This window comes from Chelon labrosus (genome assembly GCF_963514085.1).
Source record: "Chelon labrosus genome assembly, chromosome: 10".
NCBI classification, from domain to species: Eukaryota; Metazoa; Chordata; class Actinopteri; order Mugiliformes; family Mugilidae; genus Chelon; species Chelon labrosus.
Genome location: NC_140360.1, coordinates 396247 through 411472, shown reverse-complemented (window position 1 = coordinate 411472; position 15226 = coordinate 396247). Strand labels below are relative to the sequence as shown.

At 48.3% G+C, this 15226-nt stretch overlaps 1 protein-coding gene across 2 annotated transcripts in view; it reads right to left on the bottom strand.

Moving 5' to 3' along the window:
* Window positions 1–15226, bottom strand: part of plxnb3 (plexin B3) — a 179449-nt gene that overhangs the window by 18560 nt on the left and 145663 nt on the right. For both annotated transcript variants that reach the window (XM_084554015.1, XM_084554016.1), the window contains exon 2: window positions 14749–14838. The gene's annotated coding sequence lies outside the window, so the exon portion shown is untranslated. The remainder of the gene's footprint in view (window positions 1–14748; window positions 14839–15226) is intronic.

Below are 15226 nucleotides of genomic sequence, written 5' to 3'. Positions count from 1 at the left end.
CTGTGATGCTGATCGAAATGCTGGTGGTGATGCTAATGGAGACGCTAACGGTGACACTGGTGATGATTAGCCAATGCTAAAGGTGATGCTAATGGAGACGCTAACGGTGACACTGGTGATGATTAGCCAATGCTAATGGGGACACAAGAGGTAATCGTAGAACCGAAGCTAATGGTGATGCTATTGGCTAGCTAGCAATGACAGCTCTGCTTCCAGTTTGTTCCTGTTTAGCGTTACTTTCTACACGACTGGTGCTAATTAAAAACATCTCTTGTAATCTGGAGCATCATTTAATAAAGTTTGAATCTTCCTGTTTCTGATGGTTTGATAAAGAAGTGTTTGTTGCAGCATCAGATTATTAACTGATCTTATTTCTTTTCTCCTCCACCGCCCACGGACAGAGGAGTCTTCCTCTGCGTCTTCCTCCTTCAGATCAGAACTGAACCGTGACCGACGCCGACGTCCTCAGATCAGTTTCACGCCTCGGAGGTGAAGCGTATGTAAATGCACCTCCGCTCTGATTCTCCGTCTCCCTCAAGTTTTTAATAAAACATTTTGCTGATTCATGATTTTTTATTTATATTTTTTATTTTTTTACATCCGACGGTCAAAACTGTAACTGCCTCCGGTGGCGTCGCCATGGCAACAAGCCCGTATCCACAGCAACGTTCAAACCTGCGGCGGGATGTTTGGTGGTTTGGACTCTCGGGGCAGAGATCACATGTTCTCTCCATGTCTGAGACGTTCGGAGGACGCGAGGACGCCTCCTGGTGAAACTCAAACAAGTGTCCTTTCTTTCAGCTCCCTCTCAGAGACACCGTCCTCCTGTTCCTCATGTCTCTGAGCCATACGCAGCTAAATGAGCAGAAACATCTCAGCGTCTTTCTAACGACGTTGACGGTTCAGAGACAGACGGGACTGTCCTCTGCTTTCCAGACATCAACATCTGATCCTGCTTCATGCAAATCAAACGGAAACTCATTTACATCCTCGTCCTCCAACCAACACAGAGATCTTTGTTTCTTATGATCCAGCTGGAACCTGAACGCGTCGTGTTGTGGACTGGATCACGACCAGAACCATGTCGGCTAACTAGCTAAACCTTTATCAACCACATGCTGGATCCTAAAGCATCAACGAGTCTGAAACCAGTAAATAAGAAACGGCCTCTAATAAACTTTAAACATATTTGAAGAGCAGACCTTCAGCCAACCAGCATCTTAGAACCAACAACCTTCAGGCTGTGATGCTAACCACTGCTAAAGGATGCTAACACCCACTTAGAGCAGAACATTACTGGAACATCTACCTGGTTTAGTTTTAGTGGACGATACACACAGGTGAGCAGCGCTGACATGCTAGCTATTAGCATCACCATTAGCATTAGCATTGCCATTAGCTTCCTTATTAGCCAGACTCTGACCACCAACCTGCCGCCCTCTGCAGGACAGAACTAATAAGAAGCGTCTGATCAGGGTTTAATCACGTTGACGTACTCCACGCTAATGTTTGACTCTTTTCTGTTTCTGCAGACGCTGGTGGCGTCGTCTTCTAAGTCTGTGCAGGTGAAGGACGTTGCAGGTGCTTCTGTTACGTTTATATCCATGAAATCTTTACGACGCAGTAAAGTCCAACTGGACCTGAGGCTAAAGGAGCAAAACAACCGAAGAGGAGGAAGATATCTGAACGGGAAAAACCAAGAGCGACCACAGCTGGAATGATGAAGAATGAAGAGGAGGCTCAGAGGCTAAGCTAAGCTATGCTAAGCTAAGCTAGCCCGTGCAGCTGGACTTCATCTGTGTCCGAGGCTGCAACACATTTATATTCCATCAGTTTGTCCTCTCTCTCTCTCTCTCTCCCTCCCTCCCTCCCTCCCTCCTGCTGAGTGTTGGTTCAGAGTTTCAGTCTGTTTAACTTCCCCCAGTGCATGCTGGGAAACACCCGCAGAGGCCTCAGGACACAAACACACACAGGCTTCAACATTTCCATGGTAATACTGAACATCCGCACACGCTCTGTATGCTAATAACTTCCTCCTTCAGCCTGGTGTCTATGTGGGGGGGGTCATCTATAATTCATGCAGCAGAGAAAGAGTTATATGCTGTCAGAAAGTAAGACCAGAGAGAGAGAGAGAGGGGGAGAGAGAGAGAGAGAGAGAGAGAGAGAGAGAGAGAGAGAGAGAGAGAGAGAGAGAGAGAGAGCGTTAAAGTTTGAAGAAAGAAACAGAGAGAGGTTATAAGAAGGACAGAAGAAGACGAGAGGGAGGCAGATATGGGGGTGAGGGGGGGTGAGGGGGGAGAGAGAGCTGGAGGCGATGAGATGTTAAAAAAAAAATCATGTTTGATCTGTTGAATTCAGATGAGCTCAGCCCCCCCCCCCCCCCCCCCCAACCCAACCAGAGATCACCAGAGTCTGCTCCCCCAGGAAAACCTGAACCTGGAACAACGATGTAAAACTGAAGACCAACCAGAGACCACGGTGGACTGTCCAGGACACTGAGGGACGTCTGTCCAGGACACTGAGGGACATCTGTCCAGGACACTGAGAGACGTCTGTCCAGGACACTGAAGGACGTCTGTCCAGGACACGTCTCTGTGACCTCTGACCTCTGACCTGTCTGGATCCCGCTCCCTGATTGGCTGTCAGGTGAGCAGGTTAACGTCTCGCTCTGCGTCTGAGCTCCAGGTGTTTTACTGTGCTGGTAACCGTGGTAACGGAGGCGATGCTGCAGGTGTGTGTGAATAGAAACAGGTTTCACTTTGATAATCACAGCAGTTTGTACTTCACTCCTCTTACTGTTCCCGTCACACCCCCCTCCCCTCCCCTCCTCACCCCCTCCTCCTCTCTTTTTAATTCTCTCATGGGTCCTCTCCTCACCCCCCCCCCCCCTCCCCCTCCTCCTCCTCCTCCTCCTCTTCCTCTCTCTATGTAAATGAAGGACAGGCTGCTTTCAGCGCAGTGAGGTGATGATTACAGGCTGCCTCACCTCAGGCGAACACACACACCCCCATATTATCTCTGCTCTGCTGCTGAGTCTGTGACTGTGTTCATGTGTGTGGACTTAAATTCCTTCTCTTTGTTCAGTTCCTGTCCGGCCCCTCCCTCCCCGACTGCACGCGTCCTACTTTCAGTCTTCCTCTGAGCCTCAGAGCCAGGCAGCTGCACGCTGACTTCAGCACATCAGCCCCGCTCCTAGACCTGGTCCTGGTTACAGGGTCCTAGTCCTAGACCTGGTCCTGGTCCTGTTTCCAGGTTCCTGGTCCTGGTCCTGGTCCTGTTTCCAGGTTCCTAGTTCCTAGTTCCTGGTCCTGGCTCCAGGATCCTGGTCCTGGACCTGGTCCTGGTCCCGTTTCCAGGTTCCTAGTTCCTGGTTCCTGGTCCTGGTTACAGGATCCTGGTCCTGGACCTGGTCCTGGTCCCGTTTCCAGGTTCCTAGTTCCTAGTTCCTGGTCCTGGCTCCAGGATCCTGGTCCTGGACCTGGTCCTGGTCCCGTTTCCAGGTTCCTAGTTCCTGGTTCCTGGTCCTGGTTACAGGTTCAAAATTCCTATTTCCTAGTTCCTGGTCCTGGTCCTGTTTCCAGGATCCTGGTCCTGGTCCTGGTTCCTGGTTCCAGGTTCCTAGTTCCTAGTTCCTAGTTCCTAGTTCCTGGTTCTGGTCCTGGTCCTGGCTTCTGGCCTTGGCCCGGGTTTCTGGTCCAGGTTCCTACTTCCTGATCGTGGTCCAGGACCAGGACCAGGGCCAAGGCAGCACATCCTCAGACCTCCTGGTTTCTTCATCTTCAGCTGATGGAGTCACATGTGCTACAGCAGTCATGACATCACTATGACATCACTATGACATCATACGTGAGGACTAACCAGGACCACATGACCCTCAACAGCTGCAGGAAGATTCAGGTTCATCTCTGGTGTCTCCTCCTTTTTATTGCTTCATGAAAATGTTCTCGTCTTTGTTATTATTCACACACACACACACACACACACACACACACACACACATACACACACACACACACACCCCCACACACACACACACACACCCACTCACACACACACACACACACAGTGTCCCATCCCAGTGGGACGTGTGTGTGTCATATTGTCAGATGATATCAAACAGTTCTCGTATCAACCAGAAAATATTCATGAGCTCAACAGGGGAGTGTGTGTGTGTGTGTGTGTGTGTGTGTGTGTGTGGGTGTGTGTGTGTGTGTGTGTGTGAGTGTGAGTGTGAGTGTAAAAGTAGTTTCCAAAACGTTTGTGATTCACAGAGCTCCCTGTACACACACCCTTCATCACATCATCATCATCATCATCATCATCATCATGTCCACAGGAAGTCAATTTGTCGCCGTGGAGACGCGGCTCGTTGCTGCAGGGACATGATAAGTTGTTTAAACACAAACACCCGTCCTCCATTATTAGCATGGTTACCATGGAGACGGAGGGGCGTGGAGGGGGGGCTGGGGGTGTAATACAGTTAGTACAGAAAGACTCAGCACAGTATGATGAGTCCACGACGTCCTGAGAGACAGTGTCTCCATATGTGTGGACGTAGTGGGATTTGATTGGACGAATCGTAGCTACGTGATTTATCTGGTTGATCATGTGACGCTATGACCAGACAAAGAACCAATGAACACATGAGACAGAACCATTTTAGAAATGTTCTTCTTGGAGAGCAGTGTCTGTGTCCATCACACCATGGTTGTTCAGTGGATTCATCAACATCAACATCAGCCAATGAGAGAGAGGCCTTTAGCTGCTTAGAAGTTCCCCTGGGTTCCTCTGGGACCTCTCAGACTATTATGGAGTGATCTTTGTTGGTGGACCACTCCTGTGGAGGGGAACAGTCGTCTTCAATCTGTCTGACTGTGGATTATTTGTGGGTTCCAAACTCTTTAGAGATGGTTCTGGAACCTTTTCCAGCCTGATGAGCAACAACAACTCTTTCTCTGAGCTCCTCAGAAAGCTCCTTTGTCCACAAACATGTGTTGTGAAGATCAGACTGAGACAAATCCCTGATTTATTGAAACTAAACCAGGAACTGAACCACACCTGAGTCTCATTACATTGATGGAAACACTTCTGAACACATGGACTCTCAGCAGATCTCCGTGTCTGAACTCCTGTCTCTGATCAGATCCGTGATGAATGGAGCTAATTCCTCTTTTCTGCTCAGGCAGAAGAATCGTCCGGCGTGATTCAAACACTGTGCCGTCACATAATCACGGCAGAGCTGCTATTCCTGCATCTCTGTCTTTAATCTGGATTAAATCCTGTTTGTATTGACGCCACATGTAAACACACACGCACACGAGACGAGCGTTTGACAGGAGGATCAGATCAGAATAAAGAGGAATTAGAGATTCTCCTCAGTTTAATCCCAAACAGAAGATGAGAATAATAAGAGAATAACAGCAGATTAACAGAGAGACAGAGCTTCTCCTGCAGCCAAACAACAACAACTACAGCGTCTAAAAATACCTGAAACTCTGTGGAAATGAAGAAGTAATCACATTTGTGTGAATCAGCTGCAGCTGGAAAATCTGTGACGGTCATTCTTCAAAGCATTAGACCAACCGTCAGTGGACGCCTTCGTCCTCAGGGACTTTATTTAAGTCAAAGGGACTGAACCTGAACCTGGAGTTCAGAACATTAGGAGCCGAGTGGAGTTCAGTTATTTCTTCGTCATCAGAGACCTGGTTCCTCTGAGGATGAAGCTTCCAGGGTTCAGGTCTAATCTGAGTCTTTGTCTCTAGAATAAATCAGATCTTAACATGTCAGAGTCTTTCCATCTGGTTCCAACATCTGGATCATGTCTCCAAGTCAACCAGCAGCTGTTGATGGTTCTGATCCAGCGGTAGGTAGAGATCCATTAGAGACAGCAGCTGCTACAATATTCTACTGACCACATGATGGCGCTGCTGATTTACAGACACACACACTGAGATCAGATCTCAAGTGCTGGCTGGGGACGCATGTGGAGACACATTTATATTAAGACCAGGTGGATGGACAGGTGAGACCAGGTGAGACCAGGTAGATGGACGTAGACAGGTATCTCATATAGACAGATGAATGTCATTACTAAAGAAAGAAACTCACTTAGAACAATTCATAAAGTCTCCTCTCACTCTCTGCAGCCACCAGCGCCACATACGTCAAATCCAGCAGAAGCATCAATGTCGACCCAATAAAATGACAAAAATATACATAACAGATGTAAATATAATTCATTTAATCACCAGAACTTTAGAAACTATTCAGAGTTCTCCTCAGAACCTGTCAACCAAGGGTAGCGCTCATAGTTGCTGACCTGAAAGTTTCCCCGGCTGGGTCAGGCTAGCTAGCTCCAGGGTTGGGCGGCCTTTCCTCACAATATCCAGCTTTTCCTTCAAAGTCTGCCGTGAAAATGTCTTTCTAAGAAGATCTGCAACCAGATGGATAGCCTCTCCTCCTTCCTCCATGGTGGCTTCAACAAATAGCAACAACATCAAAACGTTAGCGTTGTGCAGCTAGCAACAGATGAACATGAACCGCTAGCTTAGCTTAAACAGAGCGGCTCTCTGACCGTCCAATCAGAGGACGGTAAAACGCTGACGCTACCGTAGGCCACAGAGAAGGACTAAGAATACCAACTAGAAATGTGATTGGTTAAAGGAACAGCGTCATTACAATGTGTTTCAGGTTTAATTGTGAAGACCCAGCAACATGATGATGAAATATGATTGGATAAAAGCTCTAATGCTAAGCTACACTGACAGAAGCACCACAGCTGAGAGACAGACAAGACAGAACATGAAAAGAATAAACTATTGGAATAATTTAATAAGATTAATGAGAAAATATTCAAATGGAAGTGAGTGATGTTGATAAAGTTTAGTCCAGCAGAGAAGGATTTACTGGACCTGATGAACCACTGGTTTAATGAAGACCAGGTGTGAACACAGGAACTTAAAGATGGACAGGTGAGCTACACAACATCTACAGCCATGAAAAACTCTACTCTACTCTACTATTCTCTACTGTACTGTACTCTTCTCTACTCTTCTCTTCTCTACTCTACTCTACTGTACTCTACTTGGTGCAGACTCCTCTGCAGCAGCAGAGTCAAACCTCCACAAACTGAATACTGATCACTGCAAACATGAAATATTAATAACTACAAGACTTTGATACTCAAACTATAACACACACACACACACACACACACACACACACACACACACACACACATCTGTCCGTGTGTTTGAGGAGGAATGTGTGAACAAGCGCAGGGAGGTGATGGGTGTTAATGATACTGATGCTGATTCCATCAGTGTGTGTGTGTGTGTGTGTGTGTGTGTGTGTGTGTGTGTGTGTGTGTGTAGCCTCCTCTCCAATTAGCAGAGTGTGTAAGTAGTTTTGATCAGAGTGAGATCACATGTCGGGGGTTTAGCTCCGCCTCCTCCTCACCTCCCTGAAACACCTTCAGTCTCTAGAGCAGGTTCATCCTCTGAGGAGCACGACCTTCTACTTCTAATGCTTCACCTCCTCCTCCTCCTCCTCCTCCTCCCTGCAGCTCCCAGGACCCTCCTCCACTCCACTGCCGGGGGGTCCACAGGGACCAGCCCCTTCATCATCTCCATCTCTGACCCCGGGCTACCAGCCCCCGTCCTGGACCTGATCCCAGCTGCAGATGAGAATGTTTTTATTGTCCAGATAATGTTTGATTTGGTCAAAGTGTCTCCAGGTCTGAGTCTCAGCGTCTGATGATACCAGTAATGATCTATAATAATAATAATGATGAGGAGGAGGAGGAGGAGGAGGACTCCTGAGCTGCTGCGCCCAGACCCTCCATTAAATCACCCTGATCCGGTTGTCATGACAACAACACAAAGACGAGTCAAACGCTGGAACAACAGCTGGACGGGTTAAAAAAAGAGAGAAAGAAATAAAAAACAGAAAGAACAGGAATCAAACAGGAAGTTGACCCCCGGGCGCCGTCACACTCACGCTGGTGATCCGGTCGCTGCACGGCGCCGACGCGTCAGAGGAGCAACGAGACGAGAGATCGTCCTCTGCACCAGGGTGGAGACGGCATGGAGCAGAGAGGAGGAGGAGGAGGAGGTGCAGTTATATTAAACCAAACCCTGACTGTGTTTTACAGCTGCTGTCTCCACCGCCGCCGCCGCCGCCGCCGCCCCTCCCTCTACACTTAACAGGCGTGAACAGCTCCATTATGTGTTTATGAGCAGAATGTTACAAGATTAAAACAAGGCTTTGAGGGGCGGGGGGGGCCGGGGGGGGGGCAGGGGGGGGCTGTGTAATAATAGGAGGAGCTGTCTGAACTTTAATCAACACAGAGACATGAAGGGAGTCAGGACTTCATCTGGAACGTCCCAACTAACGAGCTACAGCTCCTCATAACGACTGGACGGTTATCTTAGCTCTGATTGGTCCAGGTGATGCAGACCCTGAGACCCTGAGACCCTGACTGGACCCAGAAACCAGCTGTAGACCTGATCAGTCTGGGTTCAGGTCTCGTCTGACACCGTTACAGTTTAATGTTTCCTGTAAATACATCTCCATCTCCTGCTCCTGATCCAAACTAGACGCATCCGTTAACGTTCAGACGGAGAACCAGGAACCAGGAACTAGAACATGTCAAAGACAGGTAGCAAGGACAAACCAGAGAACTGTCCCAGGAATGATCAGCTGACCTGTTCTCAGCTGATCCTGTGACGGTGAACGTTAAATCACTAACAGATGATTCATCCATTAATCAGACGTTCACCACCACAGGAACGGACTACACATCCCAGCAGCAGCAGCAGCAGCAGCAGCTAGAACCGCTGCAGTGAGTTCAGTCAAACTTCAGGTTCTTTTAAAGTTCTGCTGAACATAGACGCTGAGACCTACGTACGTAGCCTACATCAGTCTGATCTACTTCTACTTGTCTGTCTCACTCTCGTCAGCATCAACTTCCTGCTTCACTTTCAACAATGGAGACTGAAACTTTTGCTGAAATTTGGCCGAAGTGGAGTCACACAAATGTTGGAACCTCCTCAGGTAACCTCTCCTCCAGGTGTTCCATCTTTATCGGTTAGAAAATCATGGAGATGAAGAAGCAGCTGGAAACACTCACTGCTACCAAGAGGACCAATCACAGCTCTTGGTCTGTGTCACTGTGATGCGTAGTTACATCTCTGTGGAGGTGAACGTCAGGATACGGTGTCAGGGTCCGGACTGTTGCCATAGCTACCAAGCCTAAACCGACTATAAGTTGGGACGTCCTGCATCACTTTCACAGGAATGAACTAGTTCATCTTCTGTAACCTGGAGCTGGAGCCTGTCCCAGCTGTGATTGGTCTAGAGGGGGGGTCCACCCTGGACAGGTCTCCAGTCTATCCCAGTCTAACACACAGAGACAGAATCACCAATGAACCTAACCAGCATGTCTTTGGACGGTGGGAGGAAGCTGGAGAACCTGGAGAGAACCCACGCAGACACAGGGAGAACATGCAGACTACACACAGAAAGGAACCAGTCGATGGATTAGAACCCAGAACCTTCTGGCTGGGAGGGATCAGTGATGACCACCTCTCCACTGAGACGCCTGAGGACAGACTCCAGACCTGGACCAGGGTTTGGTTCCTGATCTGAGTGCAGGTCGTCTCTGACTCCAGGTGTTCTCACTGAAGCCTCAGCGAGGACCTGGGTCCCGACTCGACTAGAGAACAAAGACTAGAAGACGTCTGGGGGAAGTCTGTCTCTGCTCCGCCACAGGAAGCCTGCAGGTATCAGATGTGACACATTTTCTGCTGCACAAACATTTTTTCTGCCGCACAAACTTCACACGATCACAGCGTTTCCTGGCTGGCGTGTTCGAAGCCTCAGCGAGACGCCTGCAGACGATCAGCTGATTGGCTGCAGTTAATGATGAGTTGGTGCGTCCTGACGGGGCGACGGACTGGAGCGACTGTTCGGACCGTCACATACATTAACATCAGCATCTGAACGTGTTGGTGAAGCGTTTTAGAGTCGAGTGTTGAAGTTTGGCGGCGGTGCTCTGGTCTGAGGCGTCTGCTGCACAGAGACCGACACAAACCCTCCTCCCTCAGTGAACCATGAGACCAACACAGGACATGAGACACTCTGCTGTCCACCAGCGGGACGTCAGAGCGTCCAGGTCCCTCAAACATTTCCTGCATCTTAAACAATGTGACCAACACACAAGAAAACTCAGTGGGTTCATGTCACATGAACCTGAAGCTGCAAACACGACCGCGGCAAACTTCTGACTCCTGCTCCACTAATTAGATCACAGCACAATTAACAAGAGTCAGCTGTCAATCAAAGCCTCGATGCAGGGCGAGAGAACGAGAGAGAGAGAGAGGGGGAGAGAGGGAGAGAGGGAGAGGGTGACAGACTTACTTGTTTCAGGAAACAGTCCGTCTTTCTTTCATTCCTCCGAAAAAAGAGACGACAAGAACTGAAAGGGGCTGAACACTGGGCGAGAGAGAGAGAGAGAGAGAGAGAGAGAGAGAGAGAGAGAGAGGGAGGGAGGAGGGAGGAGGGAGGAGGGAGGAGGGGGAGGGAGGAGGGGAGCAGCCGGCTAGATGGCTGTAATCCCATTATTGTGAACGACACATTGTTCTGAGCGAGAGAGGGCGAGAGACATTCAGAGGAGGAGAGAGAGAAGGGTTGGGGGCGGGGTTTATCTGTGCACACTGCCAGGGGGTGGGCGTGGCCAGAATGGGGCGGGGTTCTGGTTCATTAATATTTAATGAGAGGGTGAAGTTAGAGACCAGTCTGAAGATGGTCTGCAGACGCTGGCCGGCCACTTCATTAGGTACACCCCTGAACATGACTCTACTACACTGTAAAAAATAAACCTAATGATACACACCCTGGCCACTTCATTAGGTACACTCGTGAATGTATCCTGGTGGTGTTGGAGGAGGGTGGAGCTAAACTGAAGGAGACGATCCATAGAGAAGTTCTACAGGATGAAACCCAGTAGAACCAACATCAACTACAGCTGAACCAGAACCTTCCTGGAGACCAGACTCAGAGCAGGACCGTGTTGCTGCTGTACCTAATGAAGTGGCCAGGGAGTGTATAAATCACAAGGCCTGGAGCTTTTCTGTCTGTGGAGACTCGTCTTCTGCTGCTGTCCTCCCTCTGAGGACGTCCCACGTCTCTTTCATTCTCCTCCATCAGCTGCTGCTGCTGCCGTGGGCGGCGCCCGCTAATCCCACGGCGAGCCCCGGTGCATGATGGGAAACAGCTGCTGAACATTTACACGTGTTCTCCAAAACATGTCGGACTAAGAGACGAGGCTCTCTGGGCCGCCCCTCAGGTGAGTCAAACTTTCTCCTGCCCCCCCCCCCCCCCCCCCCCCGACCCCCCGGCGTCGTCTGATTGGCTCACAGCGGACGGCTCACAGCAGGTGAGGGTCGTCATGGTAACCGCTGAGTTTTAAATGTGACGTGACCAAGACGGCGTGAAGAAGAGTGTGTGTTATCAGCATCATCTTATCTGTGACACACACTCACACACTCACTGCTGGGTGTGTGTGTGTGTGTGTGTGTGTGTTAGAGCTCAGCTGGGAGTGTTTGTCCACCTCTCATCAGGAGCCTCATGTAATATTAATAACACACACACACTCAGGGTCACATGCACGGCTGCACACACACACACACACACATATCCACTGTCTTACTATCTTTGTGAGGATCCTCCGTTGACCAGTTCATTCATTAACACACGATGACAGAGTTCACTGCTTGGTCCCCATAAAGTAGGTGAACCAGCAGCACACACACACACACTGGTCACATCAATCAAACACACAAAGAGAAAACACACACACCAGACTGACACACACACTGACACACACCAGACTGTCCTGCTATTGTTGTGAGGACATACTGCAGAACCTGAACCCCATTAAAGCAGACCAGTGTCCTCATAAAGAGACTCTGTGTGTGTGTGTGTGTGTGTGTGTGTGTGTGTGTGTGTGTGTGTGTGTGTGTGTGTGTGTAGAGGCCAGCTGGTGAAGCAGCGTCCATGATGTGATTTTTTATTTCTGCATTAACGTCCGACCGTCGTTGCTGAAAGACGACGTTCAGTCTGAGAACGTCCTCACAGAGACATGAACTCATGAAGAGTGTGTTCTAAATTAATCAACTCTTTTCTGATTAATGTTTTAATGAAACAATAAAATATAAAATAACTTTCCTGATATTTCATGGTATTCAGATAAAGTGATTCTATTCAACAAAAGTTCAGATGTACTGAGTGTAATTATTAATTAGAGACAACAGACACATGACCTCAGCCAATCAGCAGTGCTAACCACTGCTAAAAGATGCTAACCACTGCTAAAGGATGCTAACCACTGCTAAAAGATGCTAACCACTGCTAAAAGATGCTAACACCCACTTACAGCAGAACGTTACTAGAACATCTACCTGGTTTAGTTTTCAGAGGTCTGTAAGAGCAGATACACACATGCTAGCTATTAGCATCACCATTAGCATTAGAATTGGTGTCACCAACAGCATCACTACTGGGATTTCCATTAACGTCGCCATCACCATCATCTCTCACCGTTAGCATCGCTGCTAGCGTCACCTACAGTGGACAGAGGTTTCAACGTCACTAAATGAGAAATAAATCGAAATCAGAATAAACTCTGAGTAAATAAATCAGATCTTAACATGTGAGAGTCTTTCCATCTTGTTCCAACATCTGGATCATGTCTCCAAGTCAACCAGCAGCTGTTGATGGCTCTGATCCAGCGGTAGGTAGAGATCCATTAGAGACAGCAGCTGCTACAATATTCTACTGACCACATGATGGCGCTGCTGATTTACAGACACACAAACTGAGATCAGATCTCAAGTGCTGGCTGGGGACGCATGTGGAGACACATTTATATTAAGACCAGGTGGAGACACATTTAGATTAAGACCAGGTGGATGGTCAGGTGAGACCAGGTGAGACCAGGTAGATGGACAGGTGAGACCAGGTGAGACCAGGTGGATGGACAGGTGAGACCAGGTGAGACCAGGTGGATGGACAGGTGAGACCAGCTGAGACCAGGTGATGATGATAGATGTTAACTCTTCTCTGAACATGTTCTCTGGTGAAGCGTTTTTTATTCATGTTATTAGACGACCTGATTTGAAATGTTGCATCATGGGACATGTAGGACGTCCAGCTTCTGTCCATCAGCAAACGCAGACAAATTTATCTGCTTCTTTTAAACTCATTTACATCAACACTGATTTAATATAAAGATAAAAGCAAGTGAAGTTCTATGGATGCGGTTCATATTATATTATATTATATTATATTATTGTGTTTCTGGGTGTGGTATGTGTGTGTGTGTGTCTGTGTGTGTGTTCATGAGGTATGCGAAGCAGAAACCAGCAGAAACAAAAGATGAAGGACGAGTGAAGAGGCTTTAAAGGGGGAGGCGTGGGAGGGAGGATGGGGGAGGGGAGGGGGGGCAGGTTTAGAGAGCGTGAAAAGCAGCTTGTAGAGAGACGAACCAACCAACCAGGCGGAGTAATGAATGGAGGGGGAGGGGAGGAGGAGGTGAAAGGTGACGAGCAGTAATTGGGAGAAAATGTGTGTGATGGAGGGAGACGACGTGTCCCAGATAAAAACCAAACAACTTTATTCATCAGATGAAAATAAGGAAGGACACAAAACTATCTGGAGTAACTCAAAGACGAGTCAGTGGAAGAGTGTTTAAATTAAAGTTTCATTTCTTGACCTCTCAGACCAAACGTCAACATCCAAACTGATCTGGTCTCTAGAGTCCAGGTTAAACAGGTCCAGGTGTGAACACTGATCTGGTCTCTAGAGTCCAGGTTAAACAGGTCCAGGTGTGAACACCGATCTGGTCTCTAGAGTCCAGGTTAAACAGGTCCAGGTGTGAACACTGATGTGGTCTCTAGAGTCCAGGTTAAACAGGTCCAGGTGTGAACACTGATGTGGTCTCTAGAGTCCAGGTTAAACAGGTCCAGGTGTGAACACTGATGTGGTCTCTAGAGTCCAGGTTAAACAGGTCCAGGTGTGAACACTGATGTGGTCTCTAGAGTCCAGGTTAAACAGGTCCAGGTGTGAACACTGATGTGGTCTCTAGAGTCCAGGTTAAACAGGTCCAGGTGTGAACGCTGATCTGGTCTCTAGAGTCCAGGTTAAACAGGTCCAGGTGTGAACACTGATCTGGTCTCTAGAGTCCAGGTTAAACAGGTCCAGGTGTGGACGCAGCTTCAGAGAATCTACTCAGACGTCTTCTCTTCCATCTCTCTATAACTCAGTCTGAACATCTGTCCCCATAAAGTTTCATTCACTGTAAACAGGACCAGAACATTCCTCTAGTTCCAGGTGAGCATCGAGTCGTTTCAGGTTCCTGATAAAAACCTCAGCCGATGAAACGTCTTCTAGAAACTCAACAAGTCCAGTTGCTCCTTCTTTCCACTTATATTTTTTGAATAAACCAATGACCTGGATGACTGAGAACCGTCACAGACAACATCCTGAACCTGCAACAACCAATCAGATCACACTATCTTCCACCAATCAGCAAACACCAATCCACCGGCAGCTGTAAACTTTATAATCTCAATGATGTCTCAGAAAGATGACATCATTGGCCACAGCGTGGCAGCTGTTGCCAGGGATCACTGGTTGCCGCAGTAACCAGGGACGCCCTGACTCAGCAGAGATTAGAGTTGCACCGACCTGTTGAGGAAACCTTCTGCTCTGATGTGGAAACTAGGTCGTGAGGAAGAGGAGGAGGAGGAGGAACCTTCTTCATCAGGAGGACGTTTCCTGGGGGAACACAAACACAAACGCTCGTCAGCTGAAGTAAAGTCTGAGTGAAGTTGGTCAACGTGTTGACGAGCTCTGAACGTCGTCTAAAATGATGAAACAGAAAACCAACAGGTCAGAGTGATTCAGGAGAGGATCAGACTACTGCCCCCTGCTGGTAGGAGGATGCACTCCAACCAGAACATACTGTACATGCTACGTCTTTGTGGTGCGTTCAAGTGCAACTTCTGGCAACTTGACGTGGCCCAAACGCAACTTTGGTCCAGTTACTTGTTGTATATGACAGAATTCTGTTTACGTCGACAGACTCGCCTCCTGGAAGAAACAGAAACTCTTCACCTGCTCAGCTAGCATGCTAGCAGGGTTAGCATGCTAGCAGGGTTAGCAT